Source organism: Leucoraja erinacea, chromosome 2, assembly GCF_028641065.1.
Source record: "Leucoraja erinacea ecotype New England chromosome 2, Leri_hhj_1, whole genome shotgun sequence".
NCBI lineage: Eukaryota > Metazoa > Chordata > Chondrichthyes > Rajiformes > Rajidae > Leucoraja > Leucoraja erinaceus.
Genome location: NC_073378.1, coordinates 101,364,667 through 101,380,929, shown reverse-complemented (window position 1 = coordinate 101,380,929; position 16,263 = coordinate 101,364,667).

The following is a 16,263-nucleotide window of genomic DNA, read 5'->3' as shown; positions in this document are numbered from 1 at the left end:
AAATCACTATTGGTGGCAGGGCCCAGGATGAGAATGCCAAAGGCAAGGCTGGAGCATTTGGAAACATGTTCAGCCACAAGTGCTGAGTGAATGATCCATCTTGGCCTTTTCTTAACACCATAGGAACCGATCTGCAGCCAATCTGATTCACACCCTGTGACACAAGGAAATGGCCAAGAGCACTGGATATAGCAGCAGCTATGGGATCAGACAACAACCTAACATTGGTACTGAAGACCTGTACACAAGGACTAACTCAGCCTCTGGGCAATACAGTTCAATACAGTTACAACACTGGCAACTACCTGACAAGGCAGAAAATTGTCCAGAAAAAGCAAAGCAAATCCAACTATTTACTATTAAATCTAACCGCCCTCAATCATTATCAAAGTGATGGCAATAGTACCTCGCATCCACAAAAACAATGCAATCACTCACCCAGCGTACTTCCTCCCGCAATTCCCAAATCTGTGACCTTTACCACCTGAAGGACAAGGCAAACATGGACAGAGCCTGACACTTTTAGATTCTCCTTCAAGTCATAAGGCCATAATGAATAGGAGTAGAATTAGGCCTTTCGGCCCAACAAGTTTACTCTGCCATGTAATCATGGCTGAACTATCTCTCACTCTTATCCCCATTCTCCTGCCGTCTCCCCACAACCTCTGACACCTGTATTAATCAAGAATCTATCTATCTCTGCCTTAAAAATATTGACGGCCTCTACAGCCTTCTGTGCCAAGGGATTCCACAGATTCACCACCCTCAATACATTTCTCCTCATCTCCTTCCTAAAATAACATCCTTTAATTTTGAGGCTATGACCTCTAGTTCTAATCTCTCCCACTAATTGAAACATCCACCTCCACCTCCACTCTATCCAAGCCTTTCACTATTCTGTATGTTTCAATGAGATCCCCCCTCATTCTTCCAAACTCCAGCGAGTACAAGTCTAGTGCCAAAAAATGCTCATCATATGTTAACCTACTCATTCCCGGAATCATTCGTCCTCTGGAACCTCTCCAGAGAGCCAGCACATCGCTCCTCAGATATGGTGCCCAAAATTATTCACAATATTCCAAAAGCAGCCTTAGCAGTGCCTTATATAGCCTCAACTGTTTTATATACAACCCTCTTGAAATACTGTAAATGCTAGCATTGAATTTGCTTTCTTTATTACCGAATACTAGTGTGACTTAGAAACATGTCGGTCTCTTAATTGTCACTAGCTGCAAACTCTCTAACTAACTCTCCATCTGAAGAATGGTCTCCACATGAAACTTCACCTATTTCTTATTTCCAGAGATGCTGCCTGACCCGCTGAGTTACTCCAACTTTTTGTGTCTATCTTCTCTATCTGACAAGATTTCTTCCACCTTCAGAAAGGCAGCAGCAGTTCAAAGCAATAGTTTTTGTTGAGCTCCTCAAGGGTAATAAGGTTGAGCAGCAAATACTGGCTTTGCCAGTGATGTCCACATTCTACACATTAACTTAAAAAAGTGCTGTGTGCAATTCCACACAATTGGTACATCGCTTTATATCTGCACTTTCCTAGTAATGTAATGCAATAGACTATTCTGTTCTGACTGATTTATAATGCACAAAATAACCTACACCCACTTAAACAAGGGAGATATCGTAATATTGATACAGAGGCATGTCTGAAACTAAGAGCGGAGATGCGTCAATGAGTTAAATTCTAATTTAGTGAATGTCCTTGAATTCTCATGAGAAATAGATTTGTGTTACTAGCAGAAAATGTTCATTACTTCCAAATAATGATCTGATAATTTGTGTTCCTCCATGTGAGGAATGTTAGTGCTCCCATTTTGTACACCGTGTCAGCTTGAGGTGCTACAAGGTTAACTGCGGAAGGTAAATTGAGGAAAAATGCACTTTTCACTCTCAACATTTCACATATTACAGCTGAGGAACAAAGCATTCACCACTGTACCACCATTGCACAATTTTGTCCAGCTGCTGATCATCATTACGTTCACTCTTGGGGCTCATACCCTCGTAGAACTTCCTTCCAAATTCTCTGATTGATTTTATGTAGCATTCTCACAGCTATGGTTAGTATAGATTTCAATTTCATAAACCCAGGACTGGCTCAAACTCAAGCCCCCAAAACAAAAGACAGATAAATAGATTAGCAGTATTCTGAGAAAGTAGTCACTGAAATGAAACACTTGCTGGAGAAATTACTTTAGTGTTATCATTCTTCCACCTACAATCCCTCTTTTCCTGTGTCTTTGTTGGGAACACAGGAGTGTTGAGTCTGAAGAAGGGTCTCGAACTGAAAAGTCACCTATTCCTTTTCTCCAGTGATGCTGCCTGACCCACTGAGTTACTCCAGCTTTTTGTGCCTATCTTCAATACATTTGTGTTGAATTCACTCACATATTAAGATTGCATAAATTATTTTATTATATTTATTTGGCTCTGTCAAATTCAGAATAGATAGTCAATGGTAGCTTTTTCAGAAGATGGCACCAATTTTACATCATGAAATAAAGAAGGCTACCATTGAACAGATAGAATTATGGAGCCATATATTATGGAAATAGGCCCTTTGGTGTAGCTTGACCATATCAACCAAAATACCCCATCTACACTAGTTCCACGCCTGCATTTGGCCCATATCCCTTTAAACCTTTCCTATCCATGACCTGTTCAAATGTCATTTAAATGATGTTATAGCATCTGCCTCAACTACCTTATATGGCAGTGTGTTTCATATACCTACCACCCCCTGTGTGAAAAATGTGTTACTATTTAAAATCTCACAGCAAGAATGACATTGCTTGACAAACAGAGGTCTCACTTTCTATTTCACTGGTGTTTGCCTGGATCATGGTAGTATGGGACAGTGTCCCACAATCTTCTGAGGGAGAAAATTTGCCTCGACAAAACCAAAATTATTTTTCAGAATTTTTTCTTACTGTGATCCTGGTTTCAATTTTTTCTATTCAATTAGTCAATTTCAAACTTGCTTACGTCAAAATGGTTTGATGGAGAAATGTAGTTGCTGTTCACGTGCACAAATATTGAGCCGTGGCTGCATTGTCAGAGATATTTCCTTTCAAAACAGATCTTAAACTGAACCCTGACTGCTCTCTGAAATGGAACCAAAATACCCCAGGCACCAGCACAGAGAGGAGTGTGGATGGTGGCGCTGGTGGGGAGTGGGTATCTTAGATTTGATTTTGCCATTATTTATCAATCAATATCTAGTAATTATCATATTTTGACTTGAGAAATCTTGCTTTGCATTATTACAAGCCACATTCCATTGCTGGCTTCATTAGTTGGGACGTGCTTTAGTGCATCCTTATGTTGTGAGAGGCACCACATAAATGCCAGTCTTTTTTTTTTGCCCTAGGGAAAACATTTCCAGTTCTTCTAGCCTATCATTCCAACTAGGATTCTCATTTCTGGTAGCTTTTGTACTGTAAGGGTAAAACAGACTATTTCAGATAAAATGTAAAATGGAGTCATCAACTAAATTAGCAGCACAGTATTGCATGCCCTTTAAAAAAAAGATTCAAAACACACTGTTTCCTAGACTAATGGGAGATGTTTTCTGCACCTGTTCATCTGGGAACTTACAATGCCTGGGATCATAGCTTTTCTCAGATTATTCTATGGGAAAGTGTAGCATTGGTGAAGAAGCACAACAGCGCCCCCTGCCGCTAGTAGTGCAGAAACGTTGCAGACAAGTGGGACATGATTGGCTCAGGAAAGTGCAGTGGCACAAACTGCTCTGATAAGAAATGCCATAAAGGATGGTGTTGGGCACCATTTAGAAGAGAGAGCCCCAGCCTTGGACCATGTCGCAAACGGTGCAAAGTGATCAAGTGCAGAAACATCCTGCGGGATGCTCTTGCTTTTCTAGTTAGCGCTAACATGGACGTTGAATTGGAGGTGCATTCTAGTTCATCTGATTAAAGAGGCTTACTTACGTGACTGACCAGGGACGATGAACTAACAGCAAGCAATGTCCCAAAATAAACAAACTCTGACCCCACATCCACCCAATAAATGTGTTTTTTATTGAACTTAGATATATTGTAACTAGAAAGATCTGTGCAGTCACAGGGTCACAGGGAGATACAGTGTGGAACCTGGCCCTTCGGACCTACTTGCCCACACTGGCCAACATGTCCCATCTACACTAGTCCCACCTGCCTGTGTTGGTCCATATCCCTCCAAACCCACCCTATCCGTGTACCTGTCCAGTGCTTCAGTGGTTGAAGTTATGCAAAGGAATGTCTGATTTTTTAAAAAGCATAGTTTTCTATGTCTTTATTTATTTGCCTAATTTATTTTTAAATATGTTGTAAATAAACTAGAATAAATCTTCACCAATTATTAATTTACTGCGTGTCCTATATTTGTACACGTGGCACTGACAGGGATATTAAATAGGAAATTCAAATAAATAATCCTGAATTACAATAGTGTTTGACGCGACTTAATATAAAAAAGCCATTTGACATATTAAACCTATCTAAATAAATATGTTTTAAACCTTAAGATGTTCATGTGAATATTAAGACCTACCTTAGTGATCCATGAAATTAAAAAAAACTAACTAAACACATAATTGCATTTAATTCATATCTAAAAAGAGAAACAACTAATTAGAGATGAATGGTAAAACCTAAAAATGTAAAATGGTAGACTTTAAATAAAATGGAAAGCATTTCTTAAGGTAAGTGGTTAAGTTGGAAAATACATCTTCAGATGATTAGCCTGCTGCATGCAGAACCAACAGGGCAGTTTATATTTTGCTTGAGCAGCTTGCAACCCAGCGGTTGAATATTGATTTCTCAAACTTCAAGTAACCCTGCATTCCTCTCTCTCCATCCTTCCCCCACCCAAGTCGCATCAGTTTCCCATTCTCACCTAGCAAACAGCTAACAATGGCCTGCTTCCTTTATCATTGTTATTTTTTTGCATGTCTTTCATTCATTTGTTCTGTACCTCTCCAAATCACCATCTATATCTCTTGTTTCCTTTTCCCCGTCTGAATAAGAGTCTTGACTCGAAACGTCACCCATTCCTTCTCTCCAGAGAAGCTGCGTGTCCCGCTGAGTTAGTCCATCACTTTGTGTCTATCTTTGATTTAAACCAGCATCCGCAGTTCCTTCCTACGCCGGGCAGTTTGATCAAGGTACCAAAGAGAGGGTATATATTCATGGTGATCCTTGGTTAAACACAGATGGGCAAGATGGGCAAAACTCTCAGAAGAGATAGATTAGAAATTATAACAGGCTATTCAGATAGGTAAAACCTGCATGGGTGGCCCAGCGGTAGAGTTACTGCCTTACACCACTTGCAGCACCGGAGTGCCAGAGACCCGGTTTTGGTCCTGACTATGGGTACTGTCTGTACGGAGTTTAGAGATCTAATTCAGAATTTTGTCAATTTATTCCTAACAGCTAAATTTAGGCACAAAGTAGGTGGCCCCAAACCACAGATGAGTGTTCATTCCCAGGTTTTCTTCTTTAATTTTTTTAAGTTGGAGCTTGCCTCAATGGTCTCTAGAGGCTGTCTATGTTTCTTTAAATTATTGAGTCTTGTTCTTCCTTTTCACTGGTGTCAATTATTATTTATGTTGGTACAATTGGGCACTAGGGTATGTGTGAGATCTTCTTTTAAATTTGTAGGGATAGGAATATCGAGGAGCAGCCTTTTTTGTCTGTTGGCCTTTCCCCGATGGTAGATGTCAAAGGGGCAGAACAGTATCACATTCCTTTCTGTTTATTTCTGGCTCTGGGGAGCAACCTGGATGGAATGATGATTACACATCCTACCTGAGCTGTGTCTTCTGCCCATTCTTGAGGGTCCGCATATTATTTTTACCTCACTCCCGTGTTTCATAGGTAATACTGTCCTGAAGGCATAACTCAACAAAAAGTTATTAAACAAGTTCACAATTGTTCCTATTCCTCACTCCTACACCTCCTGCCCAATAGATTATTTTTCTTCCTTCCCTAGTGCCACCCTGAGTTTCTTTGAGTTTGTTCTTCATCTTCTGACACCAGCTACTTTGTCTCTTTCTTGATTTCTTTATTAATTTTGCTCCTTTCTATCAATGGGCTGTTCTCGATCCCGATTTGACACAATTAAAGGTAGTTCCTTAGAATTTCTACCTTTTTTTTTTACTTCCTTCCAGGTATTGGCAAGGATTTATACAATACAATACAATACAATTTATTTGTTGTCATTTGAACCCAGAGGTTCAAACGAAATTTGGTTTCTGCAGTCATACAAACAAGAAGAAGAACCAAGACACAACACAATTTACATGAATATCCATCACAGTGAATCTCCTCCTCACTGTGATGGAAGGCAAAGTCTTATCTCTCTCCTGCACTCCTCGTTCTCCTCCCGATGTCAGAGTCAAAGCCCCCGGCGGGCGATGGTAAATAAGTCCCGCGGCAATTGTAAAGCCGCGCCGGCGATGCAAGGCCGCACTCCGGGTCTTGGTGTTGGAGCCCCCGGCTCGTTCTAATTCTGCTTGTTACTATTTTCCTATGGACCATCCCAGTGTTATGAGGAGGATATTCTATCTTCTCAGAATCATTTCTGTTTTCTGAAGCAGGGGGCAAGTAATTCCATCCACACTATGGACTAACTGGCAGATCAGGATTATGAAAATGGTTTCGGCTGCGAGAAGGGTGATTGATTTCCCGACCCCTGATCCTCTGGCCAGTGTCCCCTCCTTCATCTTCAGGGTCCCAAGTATCCCAATATCCCCTAGGGATCCACTGACTTCTGGGACCTCGAGACCCTTTTCTTTGACCCCTTCCTCCTCTTTGATCTCTGATGGGACAACCTTTGCTCCAATGCCCCGTCTCTCTGCAGACATAACACTGGTCTGGCCCAACAGTTTTGTACCCTGTCACATAGAATTGAGGAAAATCAGGCGCTCGAATAGGCATGTCTCTAAGGTAGTTTGGGAGGATCAAAGCTTTAAACTCTTCCTCTCTTTTGATCTAATTTCAAGTTTCTGTATTAATTTCACAGGTCACTAGAAGGATTTAATAAGAGCGACAAAGATGGTCTCTTCCCTATCACTTTCTCTTGTTACCCCCTCCACTAAGGCTTCAGGAGTAGGGTATCCCAGAATTGTCAAAAATTTAAAATATTCCTTTGGGGTAATCAGTCGCTGAACTGCCTCCCATAAACCTTGAGAGTCAGGGTACTGTCCATACAAATTAAGTTTCAGATATTCCACAAATTAAGTAGATAAATCCTTTCCATCTGTGTCTTCAGTCACAGTTGTTGCTGAACTGGGTTTCACTGGAGTGGGGGCGTCTGTAGTCTGGGGATAATCTGCACCTACTGCAATATCTATATTACTAAAAGTAAGATCTTGACCACTTCCTGTTTTTCTGTTTCATGATTTTTTTAAAACGCTGCCACTTATGGCTGTGATTTCTGGCCAGCTTACTCAGAGTCACCCTCTGCTGCACAGGACAAGGGGATTTTTCCCATCGATGAAACATAAAAGAGTTATTAATGTTCATAAAATGTTGACATTCTCTCTGCTACCCCTGCTGCTGGGAGGGGGGAGGGACTATAAAACCCGGAAGAGTTGTGCTTCAGTCTGTCTCTGCAAGATGGGGGAAGTGAGCAGGTCACGTCTCTCAGTCTGAGCTGTGAATAACACTGAACACATGTCGACTAAATAGTGAGTGCCCTTAATGTGGATTGAAAATGAAAATTAGGTTGGTTTGAAGCACAAGCACTGCAAATGGTGGGGTGGGATTTTGGGTTGAAGTAAAAACACTGCAAATGGTTGGGTGGGGTTTTGGGTTGAAGTGAAAGCACTGTAAATGGTTGGTGGGGGTTTGGGGTTTGGGGTTGAAGTAAAGGCACTGCAAATGGTTGGTGGGGATTTTGTGTTGAAGTAAAAGCACTTCAAATGGTTTGTGGGGGTTTTGGGTTGAAGTAAAAGCACAGCAAATGGTTGGTGGGGGGTTTTGGCTGAAGTAAAAGCACTGCAAATGGTTGGTGATCTAAACTTGCCAACTTCCTGTTTGCACTGTATATTGAATTTAGATAAAATGCTACCACTTACGGCTGTGAATTTTGGCCATCATACTCAGTCCCTCTCTGCTCATCAGGTGCAGAGGATTCTTCCCATCAATCAAAAATAAAAGTGTTATTAGTGTTTAAAAAATATTGAGAATCTCTCTCCTGTCAATCACGCCATGAAGGCCACACCTTTTCTGGTGCGAGTGGGGAGAAATTATAAAACCCGGAAGTGTGGATGTGGCTCAGTCTCTGCCTGATGGGGGAGGGAGAGGTCATGACTCTGTCTGAACTGTGAATCAACTGAACACACTGAATGTCTACTGAACTGTGAGTGTGGTGTTTTGTGTGGTTTTATGGTGGTTTCACCCTGCTTGAAATGGTATGAAACTGTATTTGAATGTGGTGGCCTTGCACCCTGCTTGAAGTGGTATGAAACTGCACTTGAATTTGGTGGCCTTGCACCCTGCTGAAAGTGGTATGAAACTGCACTTGAATTTGGTGGCCTTGCACCCTACTTGAAGTGGTATCAAACTGCATGTGTTTGGTGGACTTGGATCCTGCTTGAAATGGTATGAAACTTGCACTTGAATTTGGTGGCCTTGCACCCTGCTTGAGTGGCATGAAAGTGCACTTGAATTTGGTGGCCTTGCACCCTGCTTGAACTGGTAAGAAACTTGTATTCTTGTATTCTTGTATTCAAATTTTATTGTCATTGCCTCACTTTGAGACAACAAAATGAATTTCCCGTACAGGCAGTATCGTTAAAAAAAATCACAAGAAAAATAATAAAAATAAATAATAAATAAATAATAAAACATATTAAAAATAAAATTGAATTGAATTAAAAATTTAACAAAAGCACAAACACAGAAAGTCCACAACACAACATAACATAAATGGCACTCAGGTGAGGAAGGCACCATAGTCCAGCCAGCCTCCCCTCCGTGTCCATCCGTGGTCGGGGCCTTCCGAGCACCCGCAGTCGCCGCCCCGGGTGGCCCGATGTTCAGGCCCTCACGCCGGGCTGGTAGAACGCCGACGCCGAACCCCGACGGTGAGCATCTTCCTCCTCAGCGGCCCGGACCTCCTGATCAGCCGCCTCCCGCTGCCGGAGTCTGCAGCTCCTGAGTCCACAGGCCGAGCTGGGCAGAGTCGCAGGACCCCGCGTTGTTAGTCAGCGCCGCCCGCGTTGGGAGCTCTGCAAACCGCAGCTCCAGGATGTCGGTGCAGCAGGTCCAGCACTCCGGGCTCCAGACGGCGACCCCCGGTAAGGCATCGCCAGCCCCGCGATGTTTCAGCGCTGTCCCGCCGCTGCTGGAGCTCCGGTCGATCCCGGCAGGAAAGGCCGCGCCAATCCAGGTAGGTAGGCCGCTGTGGGGGGGGGGGGGGGGGGGGGGAGGATGCGACTCGAATAATAGTCGCGTCCTCACCAGGAAGCGGCTGAAGTACGGTATCCCCCGCACCGTGCCCTCTTCCCCCACATAAAAACACCAAAAAACACAAAAAAATACACTTTTAACATAACTAAATAAACAAAAAAACAAAAAGATACCGGGCTGTAGGTGGAGGCTGCTGGCACCAGCGCCACCGGAAGTACAAGCCGGTGTACTGCACTTGAATTTGGTGGCCTTGCACCCTGCTTGAAATGGTATTTCAAGGAATAGCCATGAGTCAACTGCCAGCCCACCAGCCATGAGTGAGCTGCCAGCACATCAGGCTTGAGGGACTGAGCTGCCACACCAAGAATCCATTTGGCCCACAATGTCCATACTAGCCTTCTGGAGACCAGTAGTCCTGCAACCAACAACACCTATACCAGCGCTCCAGATAGCCGCCGCCCCCCCCCCCCCCCCCCCCCCCCCCCCCAATATTGTAATTTGTGGAGAGGTGGAATATTGTGTTGGGGGAACAGTCCTCCCGTGTGAACATGGGACCCAACGGGTCCCACTTAGTCTAGTCAAATCTAAAGTGGGAGTAGGCACCTTACTGGGAGTGAAATTCGTTCTATTTCCATGATATCAGGAATTTGTTCTGCTTCCATGATATTAGCGATTATCTCACCCTCAGAAATACCGCTTCCTCCGCTAAAATAATCTCTATATTTTAGGACTGATTCCTTTACTTGTCCCACTGTTCATTTCAATTGTTCTGGCACTGGCTTATAAGGAACCTTACTCCTTGCTCCCTGACTCAATACATTATCCTTTGCCAATTAAACAATTGGTGCCAGAGAATCCCTTCCCAATGTCTCCGTCTCAAGTTTAAATTTAATGGGTGGAGTCAAAGATGCCGTTGACTCCACTCGAGTGCCGTGTTCATAAGCTGCACACGGTGCCCGAGGATTAGGAACGTAAGAGGGCTGAGAGGAATGCTGCGATTCCAAACCAAAAAGGTCTGCCCATCCTTTTAAATACTGGGTACACAAAAATGCTGGAGAAAATCAGCGGGTGCAGCAGCATCTATGGAGCAAAGGAAATAGGAAACGTTTTGGGCCAAAACCCTTCTTCAGACTTCAGACTTTTAAATACTGGGCTTCCTTCCTTTCAAGGTCCACACTAACTGTTCCATTCTTGCTAAATTTAATCAATTTAATTTTTTCAGAAATCTCCAGAGAAGGACCAGCTCCCACTTTTTCGAGCTCTATTCCCAGCTTGAAGCTGCCGTCCTCCACTTCGTTAACCTAACAATTTCTTTAGTCACATTCCTTTTCGTGAAATATGTTTTCCATAATCCTATAAACTTGTTTCCTCTCTCACTATTCCCATACTTCCTCACAATTTTCACAATAGGAGCGGGATCCCTCGCCGGGGACCCCTGGAGAGGAGCTCTGACCGCCGATCCTGTTGTCTGCGGTGCTTCTGGCTGCGGCGCAGCAGGAATTTTAAATCTTCGACCGCCGGCCTGCGGCGTACACCAACCTGAAGCCACGGTCTCCGGTGGGGCAGCACCGGTTCAGGACTTACCTGGACTTTATCTGGACTTTGCCTTGTCTGAACTTCTGGACGCCAGCAGCGGCGGCTGCGGAGGATTGAGGTCCCAACCACGGGGGATAATGGAGGAGGACTGACCAAATTTTGTGCCTTCCACCACAGTGATGAATGCTATGGTGGATGTTTGTGTTTTTGTGTGTTAGTTTTCATGGAACCGCTGCTGGAAAATTCATTGATATAAAACTGATATTGATTAATTGATATTGATACGTTATCCCAGTTACTGACTTCAACCCACCTATCGGCCATAATTCACCTCATAGCTCTTTGTTCAATTTTCCCGTTAATCTCCGTAACATCTCAATTCTCAGAGGAAATTCATCACACATTAATTAGATTGGGCTTTTAGAAGATGTCGTTGGGTCCTTCTCCAGATTATTTCCCATGGTTTTTGTACAATAGAAACAATACAGTTACAGATAATTTTCTAACTCACTAACACCTCACACCTCTTCAATAATTTGCTCATATCTTTCAGTCACCAAGGCTACCCAGATCACTCTTGAACAATAGCTAACATCTCTCAAAGCACTAACAGTCTCTCACCTTTCTCAAACAATTGCACAATCTTCCCAATCTACTATTTAATTGGTATTCAATCGCTCTCTTCAATCTCTATTCAATCGCGCACTTAACTCTCTTATCAATCTCCCCTCTCATTCACAATCACCCATTCAACTTCCAATCTGTAAACAGTTCCGGCTCCGAGACTAAGGTGCTTAATATTCAAATAGCAGCAGTCTCTCCCACTGAAGGATTTTGTATTTCAATTTAACAAACAAATGTATCCAAACCACACAAGAAAACTACACTCAAGCCAGAAACTATACCACAAGCAAACAAAAACACACTCCTATATAAACTATAAGCATTCACTTCTTATCACTATTAAATCACCCACTATTTTAATTCCTGCTCGTGGTGTGCTCGGTCAACGGAATGATTCCTCCCCTAAAGCAACGATACGAACCCCCAATTGAACAACCACAGATCGGACTTCAATACTAACACAATCCCAACCAAACCAGAATTCTCTCTAACCCACTATTACCCCAGTTTTCTAAACACTCAAACTCTTAAACAATATACAATAACAATTCACGATCTTAACACTTTCCAAAAGTATCTTACACGCAACAAAGTATTTATCTTCAGTTCAGATCCAAAATAAATATATACACTGGAAATTTACCAGACTCTATCACAGGAATACAATACCCGATAAGCACAGTATCTTTAATATACAATTCCAAAAACAAATCACACTTGATTTCAATTCCGCGTCGCGCTGCTATTAACCTCTCCCTCAGATAAAGAAGACTTTCCCCTTCCTATGGTACTCTTTACTGAGGGGTACTACTTCTTAGTTAGCTACTTTTCCCTTTCAGATACTTTTCCTCTCATTAAGTGCTCAAACTACTATTGGGGGGCCCTTCCCTCCACTCTAAGTTCAGACTTAGGGGTACTTTTTCCCATCCGGTTACTTTTCACTAAAAAATGTGTTTCCCTTCTCTCAGTTACTCTTCACTATCAGGTACTAATCAACAATCAATCAGAGGGTTACTACTCCTGGATGATCAGCCACTATTCGGAATCGATCTCAAACACGCTATATAAATTTCGAAGTTATAATACACAGAATTCTGAAGTACGTGCCAGAACCTCAATATGAGATTCTGTATTTAAATACTTTAATTTGAAAATTTCAGTTTGCTCTGATCGGACCAATTAGCTTTTTGGTGCGTAATTCGACGTGCGCAAATGTCAAATTCAAATTTAGTTCGGAGAGACTTCTCGAATGATTAGAGTATTCTCAACCAATCTATACTCTAACAACCGAGGGCACGATGCCTTTATGAGAGTCCTCCCCCGTCTTTTCAGAGATCCAGACACCTCAAACAGGAATGGACTTTAACCAACATTGGTTCACTATGTCAAAAAGGCTTCTTTCCACCTGCTTGGCACCGGGTGTCAGCACGTAGTCTCTTCACACTGGCAGTCGATGCCGATTTTTGGAGCGCACTTCCAATCTGCACCCCCAGCAACAACACAGTACTTAGCTGCTTAGCACTGTTACACCCAAACCATCTTGAACTACCCATTCAATTGGATACCCGGTCTGGAAAGGGCCTCGAACCCAAAGTTTTTTTTATTGGAATCGTTTTTTGGTTTTTGCCAGCAGCTGCAGCTACCAACAATGACCGTTTTACGGGCCTTAAACCCAGAGGAGAGGTCCCTTAACATAACCCTGATATTATGTTATGGGCCTTTAACCCAGTTTTAGTTGGGCCTCTAACCCCAAAGGCACTAATGCCCTCAGTGCTTGCTAAAGTCTGTTCTATGATCTCGTTGGGACCCTTTCCCAACCCCGCGAATGATCGATCTACTCCGACTAGCGAAGTGATGAAAATCGATGCGAAAACTGCACTGTAGCGCCGATTTCTGCACTCGCGATCGGGAACAGCTCAACACTTTAGTTCAGTCAAAAAAACACTGATTCAAGCACTGGAACAACTTATCTTTATTTTTGGATAGAACAACAAATTTCCCTATATGATACCTAAACAACCGTGGGTTTAGACAATAGACAATAGTCAACAGGTGCAAGAGTAGACCTTTCGGCCCTTTGAGCCAACACCGCCATTCAATGTGATCATGGCTGATCATCCCCAATCAATACACCGTTCCTGCCTTCTCCCCATATCCCCTGACTCTGTTATTTTTAAGAGCCCTATCTAGCTCTCTCTTGAAAGCATCCAGAGAACATGCTTCCACCACCCTCTGAGGCAGAGAATTCCACACACTTACCACTCTATGTGGGGAAAAAGTGTTTCCTCGTCTCCGTTCTAAATGGCTTACCCCTTATTCTTAAACTGTGGCACCGGGTTCTGGACTCCCCCAACATCGGGAGCATGTTTCCTGCCTCTAGCATGTCCAAGCCCTTAACAATGTTTCAATGAGATCTCCTCTCATCCTTCTAAACTCCAGAGTGTACAAGCCCAGCTGCTCCATTCTCTCAGCATATGACAGTCCCGCCATCCCACGAATTAACCTTGTAAACCTACACTGCACTCCCTCAATAGCAAGAATGTCCTTCCTCAAATTAGGGGACCAAAACTGCACACAATACTCCAGGTGTGGTCTCACTAGGGCTCTGTACAACTGCAGAAGGACCTCTTTCTCCTATATTTGATTTCTCTTGTTATGAAGGCCCACATGCCATTCGCTTTCTTCACTACCTGCTGTACCTGCATGCTTACTTTCATAGACCAAGGACAAGGACCCCCACATCCCTTTGTACTTACCATTTTCCCAACTTGATGCCATTTAGATAGCAATCTGCCATCCTGTTTTTGCTATCAAAGTGGATAACCTCACATTTATCCGCATTAAACTTCATCTGCCATGTATCTGCCCACTCCCCCAACCTGTCCAAGTCACCCTGCATTCTCATAGCATCCTCCTCACCATTCACATTGCCACCCAGCTTTGTGTCATCTGCAAATTTGCTAATGTTACTTTAAATCCCTTCATCCAAATCATTGATGTGTATTGTACATAGCTGCGGTCCTTGCACCGAGCCTTGCGGTACCCCACTAGTTACTGCCTGCCATTCTGAAAGGGACCCGTTAATCCCTACTCTTTGTTTCCTGTCTGCCAACCACTTCTCTATCCATGTCAGCACTCTACCCCCAATACCATGTGCCCTAATTTTTCCCACTAATCTCCTATGTGGGACCTTATGTGGGTTTGATTCATGTATCTGCCTGGCCAAGCCCTTCAGCCTCATGCAAGCAGAAACACTCCAAAAGGTCACGCAGTCCCAAGCGCTCTTCCAGAAGATCGACAAAGGACCTCATGGGGGCTGCATTCTACAGGTCCCCTAACTTTGAGAGGCCTTACTACAGAAGGGTGGTCTGTTTACAATCCAATCGAACATAACAAATTATAACAATACATTATTGACAGTTACATAGACCAATAACAGAATTTCCCTTACATTGTTGCAGGAGAAGATTCCAGAAGAAACTAACAAAACTTGAATAACGCAACATTTACCCTGGGATTCAACCAAACCAGACAGGGCTTAACATTTCAACCAATCAACAATTAACAGAGTAACTGTCTCACAACATTAATAACAACATGTACACTTAGTTTGCATTTATCCAATTAACTTCATGCATTTTACATTTCCTTGGATGTCCCCTGCAGAAATCACATCCATCTGTCAATTGAATATGCAACACTAGACTTACTGGCACCATTCAGAAGCTTGTCTTATTTCTGCAGAGCACACCAGACTTGACCAAAATGGCCTAGCAATAAATGAGTCCTTACTAAATTTTGGTACCATGGCTGCTCGGTTTTAGCCAAGTTTAACACCATTAGGGCAGATCTTCACTCAATGACAACAAAGGAATATGTGAGCATGAAGACCTACCCTATTTGGTAATTGTAAAATACCATTTTCTTTCATCTTTTAAAAATACATCAATATTTAAGTATTATTCAGCTTAAGGACGGTATGATGCAGTGTTGTGTAAGGAGCATTGCTCATTGTAGATTTTTGAGGAACCATGCAACTACCTTGTAATTGAGTTATGTAGCAGACATGTACTGTACTTTCTGGTATAATAATCACTTTAGTTCAAAAAGCTATCAAATCTCCTAATTACATTGATCTAACAACAATCTATATTAAGTAAATACTCCAAGCATTTCATCAAATTCTCCATGGAGTAAATGGCTGTGGGAAATCATGCAATAGTATTGAAATTCATGAAGATGATTTGAGAATCAGAACTCTCGTTCAACTCCATGCATGGTCTGCCATTAAAAACATCCACATAAATTCCTTTATGTAACCACAAAATTATTTTTGCTCATTCCAGTAATAGCTTCGGTATTTATATATTAATAGTATCCAACTAATTTTATATTTCCTTTGACTCTTTCCAGAAACAGATTGTTAAGCAGGTAGTGTAGTTTAGTTTTTTTTTGAGAAACAGTGCGGAAATAGACCCTTTGGCCTATCGAGGCTACTCTAACTAGCGATCCCCACACACTAACAGTATCGTACACACACTAGGGACAATTTATAATTTTGCCAAGCCAATTAACATACAAACTTGTCTTTTGAGTTGGGAAGAAACCCGAGCTCCAGGAGAAAACCCACTCAAGTCATGTGGGGAGCGTACAAACTCCAGACAGACAGTAC